The sequence below is a fragment of the Falco naumanni genome, chromosome 8, assembly GCF_017639655.2.
Source record: "Falco naumanni isolate bFalNau1 chromosome 8, bFalNau1.pat, whole genome shotgun sequence".
NCBI lineage: Eukaryota > Metazoa > Chordata > Aves > Falconiformes > Falconidae > Falco > Falco naumanni.
In genome coordinates, this window is record NC_054061.1 from 29,482,806 (window position 1) to 29,499,425 (window position 16,620).

At 37.0% G+C, this 16,620-nt stretch overlaps 1 protein-coding gene across 16 annotated transcripts in view; it reads right to left on the reverse strand.

Moving 5' to 3' along the window:
* The window catches only part of R3HDM1 (R3H domain containing 1), an 87,602-nt gene that overhangs the window by 54,675 nt on the left and 16,307 nt on the right, over nucleotides 1-16,620 (reverse strand). For 13 of the 16 annotated variants that reach the window (XM_040604518.1, XM_040604525.1, XM_040604522.1 and 10 more), the window contains exon 2: nucleotides 2,669-2,771. The exons of 1 other annotated variant lie outside the window; for it this stretch is intronic. The gene's annotated coding sequence lies outside the window, so the exon portion shown is untranslated. Of the gene's footprint in view, nucleotides 1-2,668; nucleotides 2,772-4,604; nucleotides 5,326-10,555; nucleotides 10,728-16,620 lie in introns of those variants that run through there. 2 more of the 16 variants (XM_040604514.1, XM_040604513.1) reach the window with 2 other exon arrangements.

A 16,620-nucleotide genomic window follows, 5' to 3' on the forward strand; every position in this document is an offset into this window, starting at 1 on the left:
ACAAAGGAAATACATGATGCTTTTATTTGGGGTGGGAGGGGAGAAGGAACATGATGACACTCAAAAACATTTCAGTGGGGAAAAAAAAAGCACGTAAGGAATCAGCATTTGTCACATCTATTGACTCTACTTGCTTTATTTAGCAGTAACAATATTCTTCATTAGACTTCCAAGATATTTCTGTATTACAGAATTAACAAGTAGTCATAATAAACATTTTGGTAGCATTCCTAGTGAAATTCTCTTCCTATAAACAAGCGGGTTATCTTCCAGAAGAGCCTGAGAAGACAGTTTGAAATACGCAGCCCAGCAGGTGTGGAGGAGTAATAGCCCATAGAAGCTCACAAATTTCTGTTAGCACAACAGCATTTTTCTCTTTGAAATATTTACTAACCTACAAGCACAATACGTAATCTGTATTTTAGGCGCCTTGAACTACAGAAGATAATTTTATTTTATTCAACACAGGAACTGGCCTTGAATGAGGATTTACAAATTTCTACAAAACTGACAATGTTCCATCTTTCCTCTTTTTCAGATTTGCTTAGCTGAAAAGTAAGTAATATCACCACTCACAAGGAAGCATGCATCTTAAGTGATAGGCAACAACAGACACCTAATAGCAAACAAAATGTAACTTGTGCTGAACTACTCCCTCAGTATGACTGAGAAGTCTGCAACGGCATGAAACAACAGCACAACAGCCCACAGTTCCAGGTTTCCTTGCAGATGAGACTAAAGCTAAAGCCTGGCTACAATTAGTTTTCTCGACCTGAAGAAACACACGGTTTGATAAGAGATGAGATCTTATAGACACTTTGACTTAATAAATCTTGCTGCAAAAAAGAACAGAAAAGATAGATAAAAGACGAGCTGTGATTCAGGCTTGTAAAAGACCCTATTCAATGAATCTAACAGAGGGGAAAGGATTACAGATGAAGGAACAAATTGGAAATATAAAGGCACAGAAATTCAACAAAGGATATGCAGTAGCTTGGTTGTTGAGTTAGTTTTTCCAGACAATTCAGATGGTGATTCAAGATTTATGAAGAAGCTCGGATTAATAACCTTTACTGTAAGCAAGACCTGAGTAGAGATGCTGTTTGATTTTATTGACTGACGTAAGATTTGTATTGTACTTAGATATAAGTTAAAAAAAGATTACAGGGTGAAGACAGAAAAAAAACATTTATGTCCAGTTGCAAATATAATATTGGAAATTAAGTGTAATTTAACTGCTACTCCCTACACAAGTCACAGATGTAGTGGCTGTAATTAATATCTTGAAGTTTCCTCCTTAATTCTATCAAATTCACTAGGAGCTCCTGTCCCTTTGCAACACCATTTTAAAGAGATGGGTATCAGCATACTCAGTTTGCAAAACTCATGCTGCAAACATATTTGTTTGCCTGTGCCAATCTGGAAAACTGATGCACAAGAAAAAACGCCTTATATTTTCTACAACCACCTAACTGCAAACCAGCTTCTAACTTGTTTTGAACACATCTCTCACCTGCAGATAAACACAAAGCCCAAGAATTTTGTTATGTAACCTACAGTAAAAGGGACAGAATCAAAGAAAAGCCATGTGGTTTCAATTCACACAAAATATTTTGTTTGTTTCATATAACATAGCTATTTTGAGTCAACCAGAATCACTATACACATGCCCATAAGTAAATAACAAACCCTGTGCTTCAGATTAACAGCAAAACACATATAACAGAAAGATGACTCTTTGCTAACCTGAAATTGTTTTTAAGTGATAACAGCCATAGATTAATGTAAGTTAGTAATGCAACCTCATGTTTGTGTCCCCCAATAGTGAGTTATTAGTACTTGGATAACATTCCATTCCTGACATTTCCTCCAATTCAGACAACTGTCTTAGCTGAGAGAATTTGGTTTTAGCTTCTGAACTTGCACAGACTGGATTGAAAAAGACTTAGGGAAATTTCTATGCTGCAGACTGAGTGGGTGGACAGATCACAGTCGATCCTTAGAAATCCCACCTTTCACCTCCCCGTATACTTGGATGTTAATTACTTCTGTCCCGTGTAGGACAGGAAAAAGGAGAAGCAAGCAAGGCAGCAGACCTCAGGAGTCACTCTACTGTTTGAAAAGAAAATAGGTTCTAGTAAGCAAACTGATTAAGTTGGTTTACACCAAATCCCAACATTGGCCACAGACTGGAAGGCCATACAGACCAATACAGGTTAGCAGATTTTAATGAGGGACATGATACCTCTGCCCTAAAATTATCCAAACAATTGAAAGGACTGAATATTAGGGGTAGAACATGACCTCATTTTGCACTTGTTGCACTTAAAAACTCAAAGTAGCAGCAACAGGTCTCACAAAAACCGACTTCCAATCTTGTAGGTGACAACAATAGGTACCTACTTTGACACACAGGAAGTACAAGGACTTGTACATAGGAGTGGAATATAATGTCATATTTGTCTTTAACCTTCAGGATTGCTGTCTCCACCTAAATATTTATTGTTGAAATGTATGTTCTTCCCCTTCTTCATATCGGTAACACCTCATCACCACCATTCATCCTAAATGCTATTAGTTCTCTTTCTGAAAAGAGGTAACCACTTTGTCTAGGCAACTATTCTAAATGAACTATTCCCCCCTTCTCAGATGGAGAAATTGTTATTACCAGCTGTGAGATGAAAGTCCAGTATTATGCAGGCATATGCCCTTCAATCAGAAGATCACAAAAACTGTCAACGTTATGCTCTTAATGCCTTCTTTTGCATAACCTAGAGGACAAAATAAAAAAAAGACATCAAGCAAAGCCATTCCCGAGTTTTATGATGGAAACCTCCTGAAGAATGATGCATGGAATACCACTGGTCCTTTGTTTCAGGTTCCAACTTGAAAATAATCATATGCAAACCCACTAAATTGACTTGTAATGAGTGAGGGTATTTCTGGGAACAGGATCTACTCAACTTAATCCAATTTCACTAATAGGCATCAAGACTTCCATCTCCCTTCTCGTTGGCAGTGTAGATGGAGATAGGAAGCTTTTCTCTGCCCAGGACAAAAGAAATCCATTCTTTTTCTTTTAAAAATAAAGTAAAAGACAGAAGATAAAATTTTTGTTCTTTGTTGAAGTTATTATTGATATCATTGTTGTCAGAAGACCACTGTAACAGCTGTCAAAATAACTGGTATCAATCAAATTCAGTGCAGGATACTGGATTAGAAGGGTGGGGGTGGAATAATCTACGTTCAGCATGCAAAGTGGACACATCATCAGTCAAGAGGTAAAATGAAAGTTTATTTCTTAAGCTTCTGTTCAGCATATATTTCAACAGAATTCTTGCGCAGGTCTAAGGAGTATCCCTTGTTGTGGGCAATACCCACCTACTTCATTTTTACTACAAGTAGCTTAACCCCTCACCTGACAGTCAAAATCAGTCAGGGCTGAATTCCCAGTTGTTGCAAGTCATTCAGAGGTCTCCAGACCAAGTGTCTCGTCTTAGCTCTCAACATTTGCTCTAGTTACATGTAAAGCCATACTTCTCTTCAGAAGTTGCTTTAACTTCATTATCCAAAAGACCCCTTTATGCATGTACACATGCCCAGAGGAATCACAGAAGTTATTTTCTGTACTATTTATGCTGTACTCCCTTAAACTGAGAGGAATCAATGTTTGGTTTACTTATTCCTATTCTCTTCAAAGCAGGATTATAAGGATAATCTTCCCTACAGCAGAAGCATCAGGAATGGGAAAAAAATTCATAAGAGATGCTCTGTACTAAATAACAATTACCTTCAGCACAAAAAGACTAGACTAATATTACTCTCATCAGAAGCTATACTGTCTACTTAAGGGGAATCTACAAATTCACCTGTTTCTCCTTTGGGAGACCTGAGCTTTGTATAGAATCCATGCTATTTCAAAAACTCTTAGAGAAGTAGCTGCATAAGCAAAAACCACCTCAACATACACTGGCCTCTTACTGTAACTTACATAGGTTCATGCAGCAACTCCCTCCACAGCTCAAGTGGAAGAGCTGATGGATGACTACAGCTAAGTCTCTGGGAACAGTCTTACTTTACCTCTAGCCTATTGGTGATACAATAGGTGATACACATCCTTGGATGTGTTGGTGGGTTTGTTTTGGTTTTTTTTGAGAAAGGTCAGGACCTTCCCTAGAAAACCAGATCTTTGAAGACTCTTAAATAAGACTTGCCACAACAAAGAGCTTTCCCAGCTATTTTTCATCTCAATTATTTTAGGTAACATTTAAACACAATATAAACATATTTATATTAGCATCATAACCTCAGGGTTCCTGTGATTAGAACAAACACCAACTCTCCCAACCAACCAAAAACACTCACAAAAAGTTACATATGTTTCTTTGTTAGGATGAAAAGGAAAAATGTTTATGCCTTAAGCAGAAAGGTATCGATCCAAATTTTCTCATTCTTACATTAAGAAGTATGGGTATAACCAGAAGAGAATTGGTTCATCCAGCTACTGCTTAGTTCTTGAGGACCCCTATTTACACACAGTTCTCAGAAACAATTTTGGCAAGTTAGACCAATGCTTCAGGCAGCTAAATCAACAGAGAACTCACTGCTGTCAAAAAGGGGAGGTCTTGCTTCTTTCTTCTTCTTCCTGTAGCCTCTGCCCTGCATGCTTTTGAAGTGCCATGCCACCTCCACTTTCACATCAGCTCTGATGTAAACAGTCTGCTGAACTGCTCCACGGTGTGATTCAACAAGAAGTGACTGAGAACCGTAAAGCTCTTTTGCTAGGGGTAGTTTTTGCTGGGTTGTGCAAAGGAAGTTTCTATGAGCGCTAGCCAGCATGAAGAAAGCAACAAGAGAGAAACAGCTGCACCTCTCTCTCTTTGCAGCGGTGTCTTTTATATCAGCTCTGCCCCAGTAGTCAATTAAGGTCACTCTTCAACAGCACCAGCCTAACTAAAATAAAGCTATGTGAAGTTGCAGATTAATAATTATTCCCCACCCCCAAAAGAATCTTGTAACTGAGAGCCTGTAGATGAATCAATCCTGAGACAAAAAGATGGACAACCTGATAGGCACCTACATCTGGAAAAGATGAGTCCCTTCTTGGAAACCTTCCTTAGGGGACAGGTGGGAAAGGACTGAAGGAAACCACCTCAGGCAATAATGACAACAAAAGGGAAAAGAAAAAAAAACAAAGCAAAAACCCACACACAACCTTACAAATCCTGATTTGGAGAGCAAGGGAAAATTGGACAGGAGGCAACAATTCTGCCCATGAACGGACCAATTTTAAAATCTACCACACAACTTTTACAAAAATGTAGCAGCTGATCTTAAGATTACTATTAATTTAACAGAAAATTCAAAGCAGTTATGTACAATTATGAGACACAGAAAATGGAATTATGCAGAGGCAACTGTTGCATATGCTTTCTGCATGTTATCTTATGTCTAAAGTTTGACACCCATTCAACAACTAATCAGCAACGAATCCTGGCCTCCCTACTGAACTATGACATTATGCAGGTTTGATCTTTATAAGAATATAGCATTTAAATGATTTTTTTTCCATTTTTAAAGCATGAATAAAAAAAATCCTTAATCTTACTTACATATAATGGAAAATCCTGTTCAAACTAATCAGTGTTGCACTGACTTAAATACACTTAAATCAAAGATCTATGCTTTTCCCAATGACACTATCTACACAAGTTTTAAAAGGTACATATTAATCAGTTAACAACTGAATGCTATTTACTGCACTGGCATTAGAAGATACTTTTTGTTTGATTCAATTTACCAAGCTATTTACTAATCAGATCTTCAAAGAAACAGCATGATGATAAATCGGAATACAAAAGCATAACGTGCAGTTACTCTGCCTCTTCCAAAACTAAGGACTGAATGTGTCCCACTGTCTATGCAAGGTATGTCCTACTGCCTACTGAGCATAGACATCATTAAAAAATTAAGTGGACAGAAATCGCACCAAATTTACCAGAAGACATTTGCAGACTTTCTTAAGAAAACTCCCTCCAAAGATAATTCAGAAGGAAAACCTGATAAAACGCTCTCATAGGTATGCTCTAGCTCATCTTGCTGCACTGGTTATAGAAAGCAATCCGATCTCTCATTTTTCTGTCCTGTCCCTCTAACAGAGGTACTACTCAACAGCAGAAGTTGGCAGAAGAGAACGTGTTTACACCTCAATCACTCCAGCTTGGCCTGGTGTCTAAGCTCACACAGACCTTCCCTGACTGTACACACCAAGATATGGGGCTTCACGTTTGTGTGACCGAGACACCATCATACCAACCTTATCACCCACTGACTTCGGTACAAAGTCAACAGCCTTGAAAGAGGAAGGAGAGACAGAAAGAGACATCACCTTAAAGCATGGCAGCAGGAATCACAAGAACATACCTGTCAAACATCTACCTCAAACCTACACATGCTTTGGATAGCTACAGGTTACCAGTATTGTATTATTTGCACAACAATAATGCTGCATATCAGAAACAAAAATAGAAACTTGCCATCAGTCTTCTATTTCATTACACTTAAAATACCTCCTTTTCTTTACTGAAAGGTTTTGCATACAACAATCTTTTAAACAATTTCAAAAAACAGTATAGTGCCCCTCTTTGTCACACTCAGGCTATAAGCTAGGACACTACCATTGTTCATAACAGATTTGAAAGGCTTTTAAAGAGGGCACCTTTCACTGTAATAGGCATGTGAAAAGCAAAGATGTAGTATTATTAACTGCCCCTCCTCTATTTTTAATATTTTAAAATTTTGAGCAGTATTCTAAGGTTTTTTATCCCTGCCTCACCTTCTCCTGTAAGTCCGCTACTGAATGCAATAGAAAAGGTTAGCTGACAGCGACAAAGAATAATGAGATAACTCCTCAGGAATACAGTTGCATACATGAGAATGAGAAATTTGACAACCAGCAAGGCTAGAACAATCTGTTCTACATATTGACAGAGACTACAGCATTAAAGTTCTTACGGAGATAAGCAGAAGTTTGTTGTTGGCATTTGTTATCCATAAAGTTAAAAATTCTGTCCTGGAAAACTTTAAATGTACATTAATCTGCCAGTGTTTTTTCAGCCTTGTACAGCGCTTTTTCAGAGTAATCTGGAGCACTGGCTCCTCAGGAGGATCAGCCATTCCATTCTGCACAGAGCACTGTCATTCTCATAGTTACCTTCTTGGACTTCACTTTGGACTTGTAGGATACAAACAATCAGATCAAAGTACATCAAAGGAAGTAAACAACTCTGTCTGGTTTCCTCATGGCAAATGAAAATAGTCCTCAGGATGTAGCCCCTGCTACAATGGAACACGGCAAAGGGGTTCTGCTAAGGTAAAACCCACTACCATCCTTGTTTTGACTAAGGGAACTGCACAACATGAAAAACAAAAGTCCTTCTGACAGATCAGGAATGTTCAATCCGTGTTTTAACAGATGCAGGGTTTCTGATGAAATTACAGTTCAAGCTTTGAACAATCAGTGTTGGATGAAAACTGACTTGGCGAGCATATGCATATTGTTATAAAACAACTCTGTGCCTAGTCCACTCTCACCAGGGTAACTAAAATAACCTTAAATGGTTTATGCACTGTTTAAAGTTGTAGCTCCATTATGATCTGTTCTCCACTTTTTTTTTTTAGCTGAAGAGGGAGAGAGAGCAAAAGAAAATAATTTCTGAAGCAGACTTCAAGACAGTTAACTAAAAACTACTTCTTACATCGTTGTCTCACTAGCAAAAATTCACACAGGCTAATATACACTGGCAGAGCTATCGTTGCCTGAACACTATTACAGCATTAATCTTTCAAAATGCCGAACCTCGGAAACAGCAAAGCATTGGGATACTGGAAAATATGTATGTTGAATGGCTAAGCCCCTCCTGCCCCCCAAAACATGCCTGTCTACAGGCATGAAGAAATAACTGTTTAGAAATGCTTATGAAATTCAACATGACGTATCTTTAGTTTTTGCTAGCATAGCTTTGGCTTGGGAGGTGAAAAATGAATGCCCTTCTCACATGAAATTGTTGTACCAGCAAAAGCTCTGTAGAAACAACTATGCTGATGGAAGATTTTTTTGGCTTAGCTTACATCATTCAAAGAAACCTGACAGCAGAAAAACTCCTGTCTCTTAAGCCATTTCCACTCTGGGAAATCTACAGCAGATGTACATAGGGTTCTGCATCCATGTACCCACACCAGCACCCTCCCTCAGCTTCAAGCAATCCCCAACACTTCCCTTTCTATCCTTATTTGGCTTCTATTGCATCTTCACCTATTATCCTTTATCAGTTCCTTTTGTCACCTTGCATAATTCTTTTTCATTAAAATTTTCACTCATTTTCAAGTATATATTTAGAAAGCCTCTAACAATTCCTTGAAACACACTCTGCATCACCATATAATACTGTTGTGTATCTATTTAATACCTTTAGGTCATAAAGCCATTCAGATCAAGGACCCAAAACTGAATTATCTACCTGTTTTACATTGCCAAATAGCAACACATCAGTTGTCTTATTAAAAGAACTCTTAAACTGAACTAGAATAATCTGTTATCAGATCATTCCCTGAAGGTATTTCTAGTGTTAAAGCCTTAAAATGGAACTGAAAGTCACAACATGCTTTTCCTGCATCTGTTGGAAATAAAATGCTTAGTTTGTGAAAAAAAAACTGGTTTTCCCTTTATGCTGTTATCAATGCTTACTAAACGTCATAGAGGTTTCATAGCACAATAAAGTGTAATTATAGCCTGAGCTGTTTAAGGTTGCTTCAAAAAGCAAACAAACAACGAACCAATAAAAAAAAAAAATTAAAACTTGTTTTATATTACCAAACTGTAAGCTAACCAAAGGTATCTTCAAGAATCTTTTCAGCTCAGCATTAATACTATTAGAAACAAAATGGAAGAGTACGTATTTTCAGTTCAGATGCAGCAAAAAAGTCATCTTGCTACTCAAAACACTTAACAGAAAACATGTAACGAATAAAGTACGTGTAGAAAAACATGTAACATCAAATAAAGTATATCATGTAAACGTCCTCAGATGACACAGTAGAAAGCTAAAACCTCAAAATAGTCAGACTGATTTTTTCCCTCCCCAGAAACTGAAGCATTGTCTGTGACTATTTTCAGTGGATATCCTTCAAATAGCAGCTTCCTTAAAAAATACGTATCTTCATCTTACTTAGAAAACAGCCACCTGAAAGTGTACACAGTAGCTAACAATTTTTTTAATAAAGAATTCAGGTTTTCTTCTTAAACTATGCAAGTTCACATTTCTCCTTCAGTATTTCCATCAATAACAACAGGGGAAAAAAGGGTCTCTGAAATGGACAAACAAATTTCAACAGTGGATGATAGGAAAAGACTCCTAGAGTTATCAGGCCAGATTAAAGATTCTGTTTAGGGCCCTAAATACTCAAAATTATGAAACAGGCTTGGTTTTCAAAAAAACTTATGAAGCAAAAGCTTCTAATATAACAGTCACTTGCTTTTCCCCTTATAATGAGAATCACTAACTTGGTGAATTACCATATCATTATGGTCTCCCTCTGTATAAAGTAAAATGAAGATTAAAAAACACCAAAGCAAACAAGAGAAGCATGACACTTTCCATGGGGCACTATCAATACTCTCACCTATGTATTGTTTGCATAGCTTCACAAATTACTACATCACATTGACAAGACGCATACGTACATCATTCGGTAGCTTAAAAATCTGTTTATTATAAATATAATGCAACACCAAATCAAAATTTTAAAGCTGTCGACCTAACAAACCTCATTCCTTTAGCAGTGTATTTTTGCTCAGTTTATAACAAAGCCATAGCAGTTCTGATGTCTGCCTTGATAGTGCAGAAACTTAAAAAAAAAAAAAAGGTAAATGATTATTGATCTTCATGGAATCAAGTGTTAAGATTTTTAATAGCCACCCAAAATTACTTGTTATCTCAACAAAAGGAGATTTGGTCCACAATACAAAAGTCTCATCAACATCCTGCATAGGAAAAAAACATTTTTATGTTGTCTACTTTAGACACTCTTGCTATTCTGATTTGAAATCTAATTTTTCAGTTAAAAACTTCCTTTTAAATATAAAAGATTAAAAAAATCATCTTATATTCCTCATTAGAATGGAGACAACACTAACACTCTAAAAAAGCCACAGACAGACATCTCCCCCATTCTTGCCACCTAGAGAAATTTTCTTGTTTTAGCAGATATATTTATAATGGTTTTTCAATCCTAGCAAAGTAGAATATCCAATAAATAAAGATTAGCAAGAAGGCCATTATTAAATGAGATTATAAAAGAAAAAGTCTTTTTAAAGCTAATGTTTAAAGAAAGAAAAGATTTAGGGATGCTTATGATCTCTTAATTGATTAGGCCTAAAACGGCTTTTGTGGGGAAAAAAAAAGGAAAACCAAATGCAAACTGCGATGCGTCTACAGACATTTTATTCTTCTCCTTGCAGACAGTGTTTAAATACCCTATTTCAGAACTCACATACCTGCTTTATAATGGCATTTTGCTTCATTATGCAGTTACTGAAGACGTGCTTTCCATAATCTCTCCTACAAGGCTCTGCGTGCGCATTTCGAGAGCGTACTGCACAGACATGCTTAGCTGATCCCTCAGCATCTGCAGGACCCCGCTGAAGACCGGTCTGTTGAGGCACTTGCTGAAGCCTCTGAGACAATAGAAAAATCAACAGCTGGGCGCTGTGCTGGCAGTGACACCCAGCCAGTCACCACGCACCACCACCAAAAAAAAAATATGCGCAGAGCCTATATTGAGCTCCTCATTAGCAATTCACAAGCCAAAGCCTTCCGAAGCTGTGAATGTGCTGTAAAATGGCTGTACAGATTTTAATCACTTTTGCCATTAACAGTCAGACTCTTCTCAAAATGAAAGTTTATACCATGCTACAAGAAATTTTGATGTGACACAGAAGTAGGACAAAAACATTTGTACTGTAAAGATATTAATTGCCTTTCTAAACACTATTTCTTCAGTTTGGTATTGTGAACACAACTTAAAAAACGTCGGTAAGTTACTTGACAGTGCCAGCAGACAAATGCAGCTGTCATTGGCAGTACAAATGCCATGATAATTTTCTGGAACGGCATATAACTGCTATCAGAACCCAAATAAGGAAAAAAAAAGATATATTCTCAACAGAGGGGTAGAAAAAAAGCCAGTTATGACATACTAATTACGAGACTTCCAAAATCAGTATCCAGGCCAGGGGTCTATAATTTTCTTGCTTGTGAGAAACTGTTATCGCTATCCCATCTGCGGCCTTACCACAGTGCTCAGTGGTACTACTGCAGAATGATAATCCCCTTCTGTACTTCTCTAGCAACGACTCTGAAGAATCCTGCATACCAAATAAAGCTGAACAGCAAATGGAGCGGTATTTGTGATCTGCAGGCTCCAGAGGGGGAAGAGGCAATCTTGGGAGGCTATAAATCCAGACCAACCGGAGATCAGGACCCTATATTTTAAAGCGGCAAGGTTTAAAAATAAATATATATATACACACATGTATAAATAAATAAATATATACACACACACATTTCTATAATCTAGCAAGCATAGGAAATAATAAATAACAAAAAATAACCATAGGAAGATTTAAACCTGTCACAGACTGCAGCAGTCTCAGTACCAAAATATTTTTTCTATAAATATAAACAAAAAATATAGAAAATCTTCTGGTATTGAGACTGCTACAGTTTATGACAGATCTAAATCTTTCTATGCTTATTATTCACCTCTTCTGCTACCTCTGTGCTCCATCTTCAAAGCCTGCACTCTTACTGGCTGCAAATGGCAGTGGTGCACACTCCATGCATCTCAGCTGTAATCCCTGACCAGCAAAACCATAAAAAAAAAAAAAGCTTTTCTCCTTTAGGCAAAAATGGCAGCTAATGGAATACCCGTTTTTCTCCTGTGCATGGCAGTTGAACTTAACTGCTGGCTATCTCTCTTCTCTACTCAACAGTTACCTCCTATATTAGTGCAGAAGCCAGCTACTACTCTCCTGCTATCCCAGGCTATGGCTTCAGGTAAGCAGACAACAGCTCTTCTTATCTAGATAACATTGCGCCATCTCACACACGTTGCCCCATCAACACACCCAATTAGTTCCCAACAGTCAAGTAACAACTTTACGAAAATAAATACAAAAGGCATAGTTCTGGGAGGCCCTTGACATTTTCACAGAGGTTTTACCTCTCCTCTTTCATCTGGTCTGCAATGGCAGCATTACTCGTCATGGTAAAAACTTCTTTGGCAGGATGTTAGAGAAGAAAATTCCTTTTTTTTTTTTTATTAAAAAGAATCATATAATGAATTCCATATAGGTGAACACCTATGTGCACAAGCCATTCATTGCAGGGTCTGTACTTTGAATGCTGCCAAAGAGAACAGTCTTTAAATTTTGGACACATCATACAGATTACATTAATGTCAAAATTTTTAAGTAGTCTCCTTACATGACACCAAGAAAACATGTCTATCTATGTGCATGTACATATATAATTACTATTATTGTCAGATTTGGTATTCACATACATCACCGCAGAGAACCTAGGAGTATTTTTTTTAATCAGTAGGATCAGCAACAAGGAGCAGCTAACCCCAAACACTAAATAAAGCAGTACCCAAGGGAAAGAGGGCAGTGCAGCGTCTATTGGTAGTTCATTGCCCAGTTCCTTAGAAAACTTTTGTTTTCCCAAAACTCAACCCCCCATGCGCATATTACAAAGAGTTCTGAGCATACCAAATAGTTCTTTTTGGGCTTTATTAGCTTCTGCAACTCTTAACCCTGGAGACTCATCCTACAGTATAGGATAGACTAGACTGGGTTTACTTCTTATGAGTAAAGCAAAACCTTTATTTCCCCCCTACGCAAGTTTATTGGTCTGCTCTACCTCATGGAATAAAAATCGGAATAAGCAGTCATGTCCTGTCCCTCATCCTCCCATGACTATAAGCTTATTCTTCAGCAGAAGCTTAAAAAAAAGTGTCCAGCAAATTCTATGAAGCACTTCCACACAATCCAATCCCCACATTCTAGCCATGCAGATTCTATTACATAACATCATTCCTTTCGAGGAGTTCACTGTTTGTCATTATTTCCAGTAGAAGAGAATTTCTAATACCTTTCCCTCCTGGAAAAGGTTTAGACCACATATCTAATCTGAGAGCAGAAGAGAATGCTAGAAAAAGTTGAAAAAGGGGAGGTTGTAAACCAAGAATAAAGCAGGCTGGTATACACTAATACATCCTATATGCACAAGTGCTACAGGCTCCTCTCATGATTTCAAATGTGTGTCAGAACTATGGAATAAATACAACTTCTGAGCTTCCATTTCTGCAACAGGGCCCTATAAACTGCAATCTTGTTCAGAACAATCGATAATAAAAAACAGACTCTTAAAAAAGTTAAACAACCCACAATTAAGATAATTTGCACTGCATACTCATGGCCAATTAAGTCTGTTAACTACAATCATTGCCAGATTCCCTTTGGAATAAAAGCATAGAAAGGTAAGACATACGATAAAGTAAAAAAAAATAAAATAATGTATTAAGAATCAACGTCATGAAATCTGCATCTTTAAAACTGCAGAATTTTAAACAAAAATGAAAATGGCAACTTAAAGACATCACAAAGCTATCAGTAAAATTTGACAATTAGTACAGTACTCAATGAAATTTTCTGCAGTAAGTTTTCATAAACTGTACTCTGCTAAGAGGTGCCTCTTTTGCATACTGTGTTATGAATATAAACTAATACAATAGGGGAAAATAAAAACCACATTGTTCTATAATTTTAAAATGGCTAGGGGGAGGTATTAACACCTACACTAATTAAGTACAAACTACAAAGATTTAGGATCTTTTCTACTCCACAGTTGTAGCAAGAGTGGATTCGAATCCTAGAGTTTTGCACAATCTGTTGTGCTTCACCTTCCTTCAACATCAAGTTGTTACCTTCCCTCCAGTTGCTGCTGTTCCATGCAGACTGGTGCAGGAAGGTTTACTGGTGGATTTCATTAAAGTGGGAAATAGGAAAAGACTGCTGAAGTGACGGGAAGGGAAAAAAAAAGCAATCTAAGGTGGAAGATCCCAAAATGCATGTCTAGTTCTTATAATTACCAGTAAATGAATCTTTCAATCCCTTCACAAGGCTTTTTTACAGCCACTATGCTGAAACCACAAGAAAACCAGCAACACCTACAACAACCAAAGTTTTCCTTAACAGATGAGAAATAATTTTTGGTTTAATATTAAAATAGTCTTCAGGGCTTCTGTGCTTAACATTAAAAAAGAAAAGAGGATTTTTACAGGGAACAATAGTTACCTGAAATATTCCTGCCTAGGAAATGTACTGTATAAATGCTTGTTTGATGTTCTGTCTACAGCTCTATGAATGGCTTTATACCATATGCCAAGTGCAATTATGTGTAAATGAACAACGAAATAACATGTGTTAATGTATGTGAAATAGGAAAGTATTTTGGACTGAATATTGTAAAATAATGCCTTAACCTTTGTCTTATATGAGACAAGATACAGAATTAATATGCTTAAGAGAAGTAAAAACTTACACCCTAGAACCAGGAGCTGGAACACTTTGGGCTAGTTTACAACTGCGATAGCAACCCTGACTTGGTTGATCTTCAACTCAGAACGTGCATAAATTGTATCTCTTGCCAAACACACACAACTACATTTGCTGAAATACTATCTAACAGAATAGGCATCATAATCTCAGAGACAGATACACAAATACAAATTTTCAATACAATTTACATTTCAAAGCTAACCCACCTATCAAGCATACAAGACACATTCAAGAGAGACATGAGAAACAGTTTAGAAAGCAATGGGATGCTAAAGGAGGAAGTATTCTCGAGGCTTGAGGAAAAAGGGAAGATACGGAACACAGCCACAGCCAGCTAGAAAATACTTTCCTGACAAAACCATACCCTCTATGATAGCTTACTGAAAACCTCAATATGAATGTGTGACTGGGGAAATTAATAGTCTTTAAAAAAAAAAAAAAAACTCGTAACAAAATTATATAATTCAGTAAGTGGCCAACATGTACCATCAAGTGCCCCCAAACCAGCACCTGACTTACAGAATAGAGGAGACCGCACTGCCCTGAATGAAATTTTCATGCAAACTTGAACAGAAGTATTGACACAGAAATCCAAACTGATTAAAAAAGAAAAAATATCACATGCTCTGTTACACTGCATATGTATGGACAGCAGGTGTTACTGCCTCTACAACATTCAATCACTTGAGGCACAAGGGCCCTGTAATTCCCCAAAAACAACTTCCACGAAGATTTACCAGTCTGTACACTTTTCAACACAGAAAAGTCAGGAAAAACTCCTGGAGGAGGAAGCACACAGCTAACAAACTGAGATGTTTTAACTAACAACAGCCTTTCCTTTCAGAAGAAAGAACAACAGAAGAGGAAGAAAAATCTTTGAAGATCATAAAGAACAAGCTAAAAAGCAAGCTTCTGGACCAACCAAAAGATATTTACGAAAATATCTGAAAAACAAAAAGCTTAAGTATCTCATTCTAGCCTTTTTTAAGTAAACTACTTACCACAATTCCAAAAACGAAGCTTACCTATAAACCCAACAGAAATTCAGCAGCCTTTCTCAGCTAAATGGGAAAGGGAGGCACTTAACAGTGTAAATAATGTTTGGCCTACCTACATGAAAGTAGAATATGAAGCAGTCTTCTGATCACACCAAGTTTCATCCACTTGACTGTTTTGAGTTTCCATCATCTGAACTGCTTGTAAGTCTTAAACATTTGATGGAACATAAATATCTTTATCTCTACTCTTAGAAAAATCATGTAACTCCAGACTGGTCATGATGCCTATTCTGTACTCAGTTCATATCATCTCCCTATATAAACCCCACATTTCCAAGAAAGCACAAACCAAGCACTGCTATTTCATTCCTTTGTACCATAAGCAAAGTTTAGACAGTATAGTGATGAAGCTAAAATAAACCTCTTTCTCTGATGATTTTATTTTTGTTCCAACAAGTGAAACAGATCCTCATTCTTAATAGTATAAATGAAACAATTTTTACTGCTGTTTAGAAACTAGTCACCAATTAGCCATCGTTACTACATAATGACAAAGTGTCATCCAGGTCTAAATACAGTAGACTTTAAGCTAAAGGCCAAAATTTAAGCAAACCCAAAACACTGACAGTGCATAGCTAGTCTTCAAGACTAAATACTATTACATTTAAAAAGCCTTCTGGACAACGGATACCAAATGAGCACTGTCTGGTGCATCCGTTTGTAGGGCAGATTGCTGATGAAAGACTAACTTAATGTTAATTAAAAAGTCTAGAGTAACAGTATAAGAACAAGCTGAAAAAAAAATACTTCTAGCATTCGCAGAACTCAAACCTAAAAATCTCTTTACAATTACTCACCACAACAATCTGCTAGAAAAATATCAAATGTATCTCCAGATATAAGTAAACTTTTGGTGTTATATGGAGTACAGAAATTCTA